The sequence below is a fragment of the Pan paniscus genome, chromosome 11 (assembly GCF_029289425.2).
Source record: "Pan paniscus chromosome 11, NHGRI_mPanPan1-v2.0_pri, whole genome shotgun sequence".
Taxonomy (NCBI): domain Eukaryota; kingdom Metazoa; phylum Chordata; class Mammalia; order Primates; family Hominidae; genus Pan; species Pan paniscus.
In genome coordinates this window covers 21,693,154-21,706,952 of record NC_073260.2, presented here as the reverse complement: position 1 = coordinate 21,706,952, position 13,799 = coordinate 21,693,154, and the positions used below count along the sequence as shown (strand labels likewise).

Below are 13,799 nucleotides of genomic sequence, written 5' to 3'. Positions count from 1 at the left end.
AGGGAGAGAGAAACTGTATTATTTATCTATTGCTGCATAACAAATTATCTCAAAATGTAGCAACTTAAAACCATGATAAACTCTGCCACCTTTCACAGTTATGTGAATCAGAATTTAAGGAGAGGCTTATGAGTGATCATGGCTCAGCATCTCTCAGGAGGTTGTAGCCAAAATGTTGGCCTGGGCCATAGTCATCTAAGGGCTCACGTGTGGTTGGGGAATCTGTCTCCCAGGTGGCTCAACTGTCAGGTCCATGATGACTGCTGTGAGTGGCCCCAGTTCCTGGTCATCTGGATTTCTCCATAGGGCTGTTTGCTGAATTCCTTCACAGTATGGTGGCTGGCTCCTTACAAAAAGAGCCATCCAAGAGAGCAAGATGGAACCTGCAATGTTGTTTATGGCTTATCTTAAAAGTCAAACCACCATCTTCACAACATCTTACAGGTGACATTGGTCAGCTCTACCCAGTATGGAAGTAGTCTGCACAGGGGCACACTATCAATCAAGTAGAATAACAAAGGGCAATCTTGGAAGCTGGCTGCTGCAAAGCCTCCTCCTGCAAAGCCTGCAAAACCTGCTCCTACTCTAGACTTGTAGCTTTTTACTAAGAATTTGTTTTGGGAATGCCTCAGTCTTTTTAGTTAAATGGTCATGATGGGGTAACATTGGCAACAGAACCTCAGAAATCAAGGTGTCCACTTCATAAAGCACTACATGGACACATCAGAAAAAGTGTGAGATGGGCAAGCGCTCCTAACTGAAGCATCAAGGACCAATGAGTCTACAGGACCCACTGTTCTCTCAACTTCCAATGCAGCCCTTCTTCTGCTACCTTACCCTGAGGACTTGGACATTCCAGCGTATCGCAGAACCGGAATTCAGCTCCCATTGCCCACAACAGTGCTTTCCTGCCTCAGGTGGGTCCTCAGAATCATTAAGCGTGTTTGTTGAGTTTAAAAATTCCAGGGTACCTCTTGGAGAGACTTATTCGGGAGGCTTGGGAGGAAGGCTGGGAATCTGTGTTTTGGACCATCATCTCAGATGATTCTTAATATCAAGCAAATTTGGGAAGGTACTGAAGAGCTAATGGGAGGCATAGAGAGCTGAGTTCCTCTCTCAGTCACACCACGTGTGCATTGAAGTTGCTCACAGCCTTTGGCCTCACAGCCATTGCTAGTCTCGCTCATCTTCCCTGGCTGGCTCTTCTACGTCTTGCCTTGCATGTCTGTGTCTATGGGTGCCTAATCCTACTCCCCTCCACTGCCAGTGCCAAATTGACATCCTGCAAAAACACACAGAATGTTTGAGTGTTTTGTCTGTTTGGACAAGCAGGGGATTCCCTGGGCGTTTGGAGATAATTTCTTGGTTAAATTATATATTTTTCTCCTTTCATGTTTGAAAAAAAACAAATTGGCTTCTTTACAGTTGCCTAATCTTTCCCTCCTCATTTCCTGCTGAGAAGACAAATCTTCTACTCTTTTTTTTTTTTTTAAGTCCCCAGCACACTCATAATCAGTCAGTTTATAAACCAACGTTCCAGCCCAAAGTATTGCATGAGTAAGGGGGAAAATCCTTTGTTTAACCACAGACTGTTTCCCTAAATTTCCATTGTTTGAGAGTGACAACTTGGATGTCACTCATTCTGCAGAAAAATTGTGTGGTTTTATTCTGGTCCACGGTTTCTATGCTTGTATATTAACGGGGTTCCTATCATGTGTTCTTTTCTAAAAAGTCAACAAGGAGAACAAGTGGGTTAAGCCCTCAACTAGTCTAGTAGGAGAAAGCTAAGGGGGAGACATAATTTAAATGCAAGGTAGAATGTGAAGGCAAAGTGTGGTGGTTCATTCCTGTAATTCCAGCACTTTGGGAGGCCAAAGCAGGAGGATCCCTTGAGCCCAGGAATTCAAAAGCAGCCTGGGCAACATAGTGAGACTCCATCTCTAAACAAACAAACAAAAAAATAATGGGCATGGTGGTACACACCTGTAGTCCCAACTCCCTGGGAGGCTGAGATGGGAGGATCACTTGAGTCTTGGAGGTCAAGGCTGCAGTGAGCCATGCTTGCACCACTGCACTCTAGCCTGGGTAATAGAGCAATATCCTGTCTCAAAAACAAAAAAATCGAATGAAAAGTGTCTTAAAAGAACTGAACCTAAAGTAACATAAAGTGAACATATAGAAAACTCAAAGGAGGGAAAAACATTCCAAGAGACAATCACAGAAGGCATTGAGCATAGAAGTTTAGGGCATGAGACTCTGCAGTTAGATCACAGGATTCAAATTCCAGCTTCACCAAACACGAGTTCTTTGATTTGGGGGAAGTCCATTAATCTTTCTGGGTCTCAGTGCCATTGTCTGTGAAATGGGGATAATAAAAGTTCTCAACTTTGGGTGGTTATGAGAATTCAGTGAGTTAATATAGAGTAACTAATCAGTGTCTAGTATGTAGCATGGGCTCAAAAAATTAATTGCTTTTGAGCTGAGCTTTGAAGGATGGGTGAGACTTTGGCATGTATAGATGGAGGTGGGCAGGGAGATTCTTCTAGACTAAGAAAATAACAGGAGAAAACCCCAAAGCGGGAGAGGAGTGATTGTCAGGCATCTATGAGAACAGAGGTGCCCTTTAGCTGAAGAAAAGGGTGAGTAAGGAGTGGAGGAAGATCAGGTGCAAGGATGTGTTGAGATCCGATCTCCCCACTTTTTAATGGCTTGCTTACTTCATTGATTATACTACTATTATATCATGTTAATTATAGAATGAATCCTTGTGGGGTGTATATGGTGGTAAATACAATTATTTTAACTCTTCTTAAGTTGAAGAAATGGTTACACTAAAATAATGGGAACTTACATTGCTCTGTTTCATTTCGCTCAATATTTCGTCTCCATAATTTCTGGTAAAATAGCCTCAAGCCTGACAACAAAAACGGTCCAAGGCTATCAGGAATTGATACTTTTATGCCAGCAGCTGGGAGACATGTAACCTTCCAGAAGATTTTACAAAATTTAAAGTTGATAGCGCATTTGTCTTGTTTGAAAGACATCTAATTCTTTCTTTCCCTTTTTCTTTAGTTTCATAGAAATGATCCCTGTGTAACTCAGCAGCTCATATACAGTGATAAAGTATCAAGTCCATCGTTTTCCCAAATCAAGAGCAATGCATCCCACACAAATGGGCAAGAATCGCAGCTGACAGAGGTACGATTTTTCAAAGATCCCTTGGCCCAGTTGGATCCTTTAAACCTCAGGAATTTCTTTCTGATGTGAAAGGCATGGAAATTTGAAAAGAGAGCTGACCTGGTGAGGACCATAGAGAATGGGGTATGTTCTGTCTGGGGAAAGGGGGGCAAGAAAAAAAAAGCTACTTGGAGAAAGGAACGTTTCTGATAAAGATTTTTAAGGTAGATAGCTGGAGAACAAGAACTATAAACTATACTTTCATCGCCATAGGAAAACTATAGTGAAATCTTCAGAAGAAACCAAGAAATGTTGGGCATGATTGAAATTCTGGAATGAAGATACAGAGAACCCAAGGGCTGATTCTGCATGGATGAGAGAGCCGGTTTATATCCAGTATCACGAACAGTAACTTCTTTGATACTTGTAACAATATTATAAGTAGAGATAAATTCTGTTATAGATGAGGAAACTGGGCATTTGAGTGTTACAGCTGGTCAATGACAGAGCCCTGGCTCTATCCCAGAAATGTGGGATGCTAAACGTGTGCTCTAGAGGTCTGTATAATCCTGATTGTTGATGCAGGGACCTGGCCTCATTCATCTTTGTATCCTCCATGTCCAATACAAACCCTGGCATAGAGTAGATTTTTCAGTACTTGTTTGTTGAGTGAATGTTTCAAGAGCTCCATTGTCTCCTAACTAAAGCATATAGGTGTGTTGGTTTTATGGGAAGAAAACTGCTCAACCAGCACCAACTCTGGTTGGCAGAGTTGTGCATCGATGTGCAAGAGGATGCATGATTCTAAGGAAACCCTCCTGGGTCAGTGGAACTGTTGCAAGATGCTGGCAGTGGATTTACAAGGAATAGAGGAAGCCATGGCAATGGAGTCCAATCATTTACCTTTAAAACTGTTTATAGACTAAAGTGTATATGTGGCCCATGTTGCCAAACCTTTTGATAAATATACTGGCCCGGAGTAGAGTAAGTCATGGCTGTACCTTCCAAGTAACAGACTGTCCTCACAAGCTGTATACCTAATTAGACTCTGATAATCTGTATAAATTAGCATTTGCTAGTGATAAATATCACACACCAAGCCTTAAATAATACATTAGACTTAATTGAATAAATGCATATATTATGGCCTTATAATGCATATTTGCCATAATGAGTTATCTTCCATGCACAAACAAACAGCAATTCTGATTAATCAGGTGGGGCAATTGTGCTGTTAAAACTCCAGGTTCTGCAAGGAAGTTCTCACTGTTGGTAAGATAAAAGCAATAAAAATTCTTTCCTTGACTATGTTGGATAAATTTTCTCTTTAGGAATCTCCCTATCTTTGAACCTTCAGGATTTTGCAGTGATGTCAAGGTATACACCCATGTCTTCACTCCCAAAATTTGGATTTGAGCCTCAGATCTGCTATTTACTAACTCTATGATCTTTGACAAATCACTCAAATTCCTGATGCCTTAAGAATCCCTTGTAAGTTCCTGTTGTCTCTATCAGTTCAGAGGGGAACAATAATACTCATCTTACTAATGTGGGACAATAAGTAGTGTTACATGGAAAGCAGCTAATGCAGCAGCAAGCTCGTAGAAAGTGCCTGGCAAATGGAAGCTATTATCATTATGGAACATATTTTAAAATTTGCTATCCATTATCTCATTCAATCATGTAAGAAATATGTGGCTGGGTGTGGTGACTTACAAGTGTAATCCCAGCAGTTTGGGAGGTTGAGGCAGGTGTATCACCTGAGGTCAGGAGTTCGAGACCAGCCTGACCAATATGATGAAATCCCATCTCTACTAAGAATACAAAAATTAACCAGGCATAGTGGCATGCACCTGTAGTTCCAGCTACTCAGGAGGCTGAGGCACAAGAATTGCTTGAACCTGGGAGGCAGAGGCTAAAGTGAGCCAATATTGTGCCACTGCACTCCAGTCTAGTGAGTGAGTCTACTCACCACTCCAGAGTAGTGAGACTCTGTCTGAAAAAAAAAAAAAAAAAAAAAAAGGAAATATGTGAAGACAGGGCAGATATTATTTTGCCCAATCTTTAAAATCAAAGAAAGTGCCCCTGAGATTAAATTATTTATTTATTTACTCAACAAATATTTACTGATCACACAAGGCCAAGTGTAGGAGATACGGTAATGAAAAGGTCTGGGCCCTCCCTGCCTAGTTGAATTTACAGTATAGTGGGGAGGGGCATTAAGAAATTGCCAATAATTATGATATTGCCATAATGAAAGTATACACGAAATGCAGCAGCACAATCTGGGAAACAGCACCCAAGTCATTCTCTGAAAGCCAAAGAAGTTTTTGAAGAGATTATAAGAGTTGAGTGGGAATATGGACAACAAAGAGTTTGATTGTTGCTTGTAATGGGGAATATTTCCCAGGAAAAGGGAAGAGATGTGTCAGAGATAAACTGGGTACATCAGGAGTCAAGGCAAAAAATTACAAACCATTAAATGAATCTGGAGTAAAGTTTCTTACCTTGGGTGCTATTAACATTTGGAGCCAGGTAATCATGGTTTTAGGGGTTGTCATGCAGATGGTGGGATGTTTAGCAAACATCGCTGACTTACTCACCAGATACTAGTGACTGTAGCATCCTTTTCCACTCGCTCACTGTGACAATCAACAATGTCTCCATCTATTGCCAAGTATTCCTGAGCAGGGCGACACAGTCTCCTGCAGTTGAGGATCATTGATCCAGAGCATTGATTACAACAGAAGGCATCTAAAGGATGAGGCAAAAGTGAAAGCCAGATTATGGTGAGCTTCTTCTGCCATATGAAAATAAGTTTTATTTTCCTTTTAGGTGATTGGGAACAATCTTCTTCTAAACACATGGGGGAATCCTCTTATTATAACTCACATAAAATCCACATTTTCCCAATTTACCAGTCTGTGAATTCATTATGAGCAATAATTCAAGTTGTATCTCCCTGCCACACCCGTTGACACAGGACTTGTCCATTTTTTCTCCTCCTGCAAAACCTCCTTCTCTCCCATCCCCTGAAGAGTGTTGTTGTTGTTGTTGTTTTATTTTATTTAATTCCTGGAAGTTTCTTACACATGCTCAGGGACACATTTTGCTTTGCAGCTCCCCGTGTTCCCTCGGGAATTTCTGCTGTGTTGGACAGCAGAATTTCCCACAGATGGCCAAAAAGACATTGCTAGGAAAGCTCTTACAAAGCCATGTCCTTTCTGGTCCGGTCCTAGGAACTATAATGGAGAATATGGTCCAATCACCCAAAAGCATTTTCAGCATACATTCATCTTTACTTGCAATCCTCAAATAACACTACGGTAATGCCATGCATAGGCCACATCCACACTCATTAAAATGTTCTACGTTTTCCTTCCAGCCTTTCTGTCACAATTCCATAAAACAAACCACACATACAAAAATAAATTAGCTAAAAATAAATTAGCTAAAAACTTATTCACCCCCATCTCTGTGCAGCCTTTCTTTGTGCTTCAAGGAAAACCTTCTCCAGCCGAAGTTCATGCACCTCCTGTGCTTTCTTCCTCTTTTCCTTTAGTCTCTGTGGCCTTTGCTTTATTTTCTGTTTTATGTATTATAAAAACCTAAGCAAAGCATTTGTTCCCATCCAGAAGATGTAGCAGCCTGCATGGCCACTGTGACTAATTTAGCAATGGTCCACTGGTGGCCATCCTTGCTTCGCCAACCCCTGCCGTGACGCCTCTTTTCCATGTGACACGACTTTCCTTGGAGGGTATTTCTGCTTCTCTGTCCACTGTGCACCTTGGTTTCTCCTGTGGTTCTAAAGTTTCCTAACAGTGGTTGCCACTGACCTGCCAGTGCCACCGTTCATCCCTTGAGTCATCACAGAGCAAGAGGTTCTCAGAAGCCTGAGGCAAAGTTGAAGGGGATATTTAACTCCTCCTCCTCCCCCATTTATGTTACAGCTTATTAGAGAGGTCCTATGGCAGTGTAGACTGTTCCTCCTTGCTTGCCTGCATTTGCTGAACTAGAGCTTTCACTGCCTGCTTGCAGCACACATACCCTTCCAGTTCACTGGCTTTGCAACAGATTCGAAGAACGGTCTTAATACTGTACCTGAAATTATGATCCACTCTGATGATTAGACTTTGTTCTTGGGTCAGCTGACTCAGCTGTCCTTACCTTTCATTCGTAGGTAAATGTAGACATAGACACAGATCTATAGATAATTATACAGATGTAGATGTAGATATAGGGAGATAGCCATCTATAAATACCGATATCTATAGATATAAATATCAATGCAGACACTGATCTGTCTATATCTATACCTATATAGATATCTGTATCTACCTATACATATCTCTATGAATATTCATTTATTATCTCCCTATAGATATTCATTTAGTGTCTCCCTATAAAAATCTATATAAATATTGATATCTATCTCTATCTATACCTGTTCATATCTATCTATACACTGCCTCTCCCACTCACATCCCGTGGTGCTTCTTATGAATTAGGCTTCAGCTGGGCCACCTGCTTGCCAGACACGTCCACCATGCCTGCTCTCTATTTTGGATGCAGCCTACCTGCAAACAAGTATTTCCACTGAAATCTATTCCTTTATCCTCATTTTTATGTATATATTCATTTCTCACTATCAGGTTGTATGTTTTTCCTGTAAGCCACCACAAACCTTTTGTGCAATGAGATAGGTGATGAATAAAGCATGGATGAATCCACGCATTAGATGAGTATGTGAAATGGATATGGAGAGCACATAAGAACCAAGAGCAGACAGAGCCCTAAGGAAAGACCTGGCTGACCTGCCGGAAGGAAAATAGGTAATTTAGGTTAAGCGATGTATAACCTCTAATCCAGTGTAAAAGTACCAAAAAGATTACAATGGTGAATGCTCATAAGATTGTCCCCATTTGTGTGACATTCTCAGAAAATAAGATATTCTACTTAATTGACTTTTTTAGAAAATTGAAGCTTATTTCTTTCAAAAGAACATACTGGCCTTTTTAATCATTTTTACAGAATTCTTTCTAAATAGAAGATTACAAACTAATCTTCTATAGAAACTGATAGATTTTGTTTTACTTTTATGTGATTGTTTGAAATTGGCATTATAAGCATCTGATCTGATACCATACCCTCATACAGTAGTGCCTTGGTGTCTTGTTTCTTAGCATTTTAAATAGCTTCTATGTATTGGGTGCTTACGTTGTGCTTGGCACTGTGTGTAATGATCTCATCCATTATCACACTGGTTTCTCATGAGACATGTCCTATTGAGGCATGCCGAGCTTTTGCCCTTTTACTAAAAAGCTTCATTTATGCTGCTTCTTAAATTCTTATGGCTGCATTTTGTGATTTTTTCTGTCTCCCTTCTTATTGTCTGGAAAGCTCTTACTCAGCTTCTAATTTTCTGCTTTTAATCTTCTAGGTATTAGGAATCCTGAAAACCATACTTCAGAGGATTATGTATCAAGAAAGTTGGGGTCTAGGTGAGAGTCTTGTGATTTGGTTGAATTAAAATGAATGCAGCACTTCCAGCCCTGCAGTCATTCAGGAGTCCCCAACTTACTACCAGTGGGAGCCAGGTTGAGAACACACAGAGCTCCCAGCCAGCTGTCTCTGTATCTACAGAGTTGAACTGGACTTAGTTTTTATATGATATCTCTTGAATGAACAAACTTGGATATTATGGGGAAAAACTATGTTTTGATTTTATAAATGTTGTTATTGATAGGTGACAGGGAGGTAATAACTGCTTATTAGCATTTAATGTGTCTGATCATTCAATTAATCTTGTAGAAATTACTCTTAGACTTTCAACAACATGTAACTATAAGCACATATCATTTGTTTCAATTTAATACAGTGGCTGAAAAGGATTTCTAAGAATTGTTTGTACCTCTGGGCATATCTTAGTGAGAGACTTCTCATAGCATTTGTTTAAACCTTATGAAAACTGTATTTAGTCATGGACTGACATGAATTGTTCATTGGATTCGTTAGGGATTATATCTAAGAATAAGATTTATTGCATTTATAATAAAATGTGTGAATGAAGAAATAAAATGTTAATGTTTCTTAATATCTGGTAGGATCTGCTAGAATGACAGATGCTGTGGGGATATGGCTAGAAGGTAAGGATGCTGAGTTTTTGTTTGAGTCTTTTTTACAATTCTTTCTTTCTAGGTTGGTAGACACCATGGTGAACCCAAGAGGCAGAGCTGTGAATAGATATTTTTATAGAAGCCTTGAATTTTGAAATGATAAAAATATTCACAGTAGAGTGCTATGTGGAATGCTTACTGCATGTGACTCTATGACTTAACATTGGAGCTTGGATCATCTCTACTCATTTTGCCTTTACCCTGAAGATAATCTTCCCTCAGTAACCCATGATTTAGACAAAAATAATGTAATCTTAGAAAGGAAGTTCAATATCCAGAATTGTGGCTCATCTCATAACTGTGGAGAGCCGACTCAGTATGTTCTAGAAATAACAAAAGATTGGAGAGAGGGTTCAAGGATCCAGATCCAGGCCCTACCTCTATCACCTGGTGTCTACCTCTATCACTTGGTGTCTTGCAAGTGACTTGCAGTTTTTTTTTTTTTATACTTTAAGTTCTAGGGTACATGTGCACAATGTGCAGATTTGTTACATATGTATACATGTGCCATGTTGGTGTGCTGCACCCAGTAACTCGTCATTTACATTAGATATATCTCCTAATGCTATCCCTCCCCCCTCCCCCAACCCCACGACAGGCCCCAGTGTGTGATGTTCCACTTCCTGTGTCCAAGTGTTTTCATCGTTCAGTTCCCACCTATGAGTGAGAACATGCGGTGTTTGTGTTTTTTTGTCCTTGTGATAGTTTGCTGAGAATGATGGTTTCCAGCTTCATCCATGTCCCTACAAAGGACATGAACTCATCCTTTTTTATGGCTACATAGTATTCCATGATGTATATGTGCCACATTTTCTTAATCTAGTCTATCATTGATGGACATTTGGGTTGGTTCCAAGTCTTTGCTATTGAGAATAGTGTTGCAATAAACATACGTGTGCATGTGTCTTTATAGCAGCATGATTTATAATCCTTTGGGTATGTACCCAGTAAAGGGATGGCTGGGTCAAATGGTATTTCTAGTTCTAGATCCTTGAGGAATCGCCACACTGTCTTCCACAGTGGTTGAACTAGTTTACAGTCCCACCAACAGTGTAAAAGTGTTCCTATTTCTCCACATCCTCTCCAGCACCTGTTTTTTCCTGACTTTTTAATGATCGCCATACTAACTGGCATGAGATGGTATCTCATTGTGGTTTTGATTTGCATTTCTCTGATGGCCAGTGATGATGAGCATTTTTTCATGTGTCTGTTGGCTGCATAAATGTCTTCTTTTGAGAAGTGTCTGTTCATATCCTTCGTCCACTTTTTGATGGGGCTGTTTGTTTTTTTCTTGTAAATTGGTTTGAGTTCTTTGTGGATTCTGGATATTAGCCCTTTGTCAGATGAGCAGATTGAGAAAATTTTCTCCTATTCTGTAGGTTGCCTGTTCACTCTGATGGTAGTTTCTTTTGCTGTGCAGAAGCTCTTTAGTTTAATTAGATCCCATTTGTCAATTTTGGCTTCTGTTGCCATTGCTTTTGGTGTTTTAGACATGAAGTCCTTGCCCATGCCTATGTCCTGAATGGTATTGCCTAGGTTTTCTTCTAGGGTTTTTATGGCTTTAGGTCTAACATTTAAGTCTTTAATCCATCTTGAATTAATTTTTGTATAAGGTGTAAGGAAGGGATCCAGTTTCAGCTTTCTACATATGGCTAGCCAGTTTTCCCAGCACCATTTGTTAAATAGGGAATCCTTTCCCCATTTCGTGTTTTTGTCAGGTTTGTCAAAGATCAGATAGTTGTAGATGTGTGGTATTATTTCTGACGGCTCTGTTCTGTTCCTTTGGTCTATATCTCTGTTTTGGTACCAGTACCATGCTGTTTTGGTTACTGTAGCCTTGTAGTGTAGTTTGAAGTCAGGTAGCGTAATGCCTCCAGCCTTGTTCTTTTGGCTTAGGATTGACTTGGCGATGAGGGCTATTTTTTGGTTCCATATGAACTTTAAAGTAGTTTTTTCCAATTCTGTGAAGAAAGTCATTGGTAGCTTGATGGGGATGGCATTGAATCTATAAATTACCTTGAGCAGTATGGCCATTTTCATGATATTGATTCTTCCTACCCATGAACATGGAATGTTCTTCCATTTGTTTGTGTCCTCTTTTATTTCGTTGAGCAGTGGTTTGTAGTTCTCCTTGAAGAGGTCCTTCACATCCCTTGTAAGTTGGATTCCTAGGTATTTTATTCTCTTTGAAGCAATTGTGAATGGGAGTTCACTCATGATTTGGCTCTCTGTTTGTATGTTATTGGTGTATAAGAACACTTGTGATTTTTGCACATTGATTTTGTATCCTGAGACTTTGCTGAAGCTGCTTATCAGCTTAGGGAGATTTTGGGCTGAGACGATGGGATTTTCTAAATATACAGTATGTCGTCTGCAAATAGGGACAATTTGACTTCCTCTTTTCCTAATTGAATACACTTTATTTCTTTCTCCTGCCTGATTGCCCTGGCCAGAACTTCCAACACTTTGTTGAATAGGAGTGGTGAGAGAGGGCATCTTTGTCTTGCAGTTTTATCTCTAAGTTGAAGAGGGTGGTAGTGCCTACTGTAGAGGATTATTGGGAAAATTACATGCAATAATGTGTGTCTATGGAGAACATTGTGGAAACTTCAGTACGCCATCTATACTTTGTCTTAGTATCATTCAGGCAATATCCCTAATATTTCATCTCCTTTCACATCAGTATGGAGGCAGTAAAAATTAAGGAGTGAGTCCTTGAAGTGAATAAGGGCCACCAATTTAATGCCCCATGAAATTTAGTAGCCTGTAAGGGGCCTTTTTGAAGTGAGCCACCAACTATCCTTTTATGTTTCTGTGTTGCCTTGAAGTAGTTTGTGTACAACTATATTGATCCTCACTAGCCATAAAGGAAAAGACTTTGCTTCTGCTTCCCATTGTAAAAAGACCCCATGTAGGTAGTCTCCTGGGAAATCTAATAGGGACTTCTCCTTTTGGTCCTGTACACCACTTTTGATTTTCATAGCATCTCAAGATCTCTCTCTTTGGAAAAATTACTCTGCACAGTAAGCACATTCTTCAGGGGGAAGGTGAAGAAGAACTGATATATGTTACACTTAACATACACAGGTACATGTTACGCTCCATCATAATTAGTCCTCAAACTAACCTTGGGAAGAAGAGAGTATAATCCCTATATCATGAATAAGGGAATTGATGTTCCTAAGTTATTTATTTGATTTCCTACTGATAGCTATGGTCAGTGATGAACCTAAACTGTTCTCTCTAACATCTAAATCAATGCTAGCTTCACTAGACCATGCTGCCTCTGTGGAGGCAGGTAGAACTTGCCTCATGTTTAAGAAGGGCCGGAAGATTCACCAAAGGGATAATAAGACTAATAAGACTTGTATTATGGTATTTTCCTGCCATATTGTACACTTGAGAAAACCATATGACTTCTTTGAAACTTCTGTTTTCTCCACCCTTGCACATCTCCCCAGCTTGTTGAAGATCAAATGGAATAATGAAAGCCAAAGTGCTTGGTAGGCTGACAAGTGCTATGTGAAAGTGAGATGTTGATACTATCCAAAGAAATCTTACCAAATTTTGTCTGATATTTAAAAGGGTGCAAGTGAGAATATCACTCAGCTACTACTTACAGAAAGCAACATTTTTTCTACACCCTGTGAGTTGGTGTAGGAGAAGCAGCTACTTGTGTTCTTGGCAATAACTGTTACCAGTAATATTTCAGTTAAAGTGACCACTAATTAATCAGAATTGCATTGAATTTATAGTATAATCCAATTTTAATGGCAACATGTCTGCCACTTTTGGTATCTACTCTTAAGTAGAGAAGTTTTCTGGACCCAGCTTCCCAGTCTATTAACTTCTTCATTTGGGCTGGAAACCATTGTGTCTATTATAACTCCTTTAGAGCTATTTCTTGATAAGGAAAAATATGGAATGGCTTAGCATGGTAGTATTTTAATCCTCAAGGTTACTAGAATTATATATAATAAAAATATAAGAACTTGAAGGGAAGAACTTACAGATCAACTAATTATTGATTTGCTAATTTATTTAATTCTAACCTTTATTAAGAACTTCCCTGTGCCAGGCACTACACTAGGGATCAGGAAGACAGAAATGGAAGGAAAAAGTTTTTGCTTTTCAAGGGTCCCAAGTCTGGAGAAACAGTCTGCATTTTGTAAATTCCATAAGTTGTTTGCTGAAGGTCATGTCATTATTAGTTAGTGGACAGATCAAAGAAAACTAACCTGGAATATTCTAATCCAAAAAAGTTTGTAGGTAGACTTTCTCCTCACTAACTCCTTGAAAGCATTAGAATATGCTCTTCGAAGGCTTGTATTCATTTGTTGGGTTTTCAGAGCAAGGTATACAGCCACATACTGACATTGTAAGTCCAGGCTCATTATGGGTGAGTCACATGTGCATGTTGGAGAAGGACATAGGGGGTTTCAAGGT

At 39.7% G+C, this 13,799-nt stretch overlaps 1 long non-coding RNA gene across 1 annotated transcript; it reads left to right on the top strand.

Annotated features, from left to right (window-relative positions):
• Positions 1–827: 827 nt before the first annotated feature.
• On the top strand, positions 828–9,250 carry LOC130541791 (uncharacterized). Its single transcript, XR_008955912.1, has 6 exons — positions 828–917; positions 3,073–3,198; positions 4,509–4,668; positions 5,856–5,966; positions 7,830–8,009; positions 8,618–9,250. It is a non-coding gene; the product is annotated as an uncharacterized LOC130541791 (long non-coding RNA).
• The last annotated feature ends 4,549 nt before the right edge of the window (positions 9,251–13,799 follow it).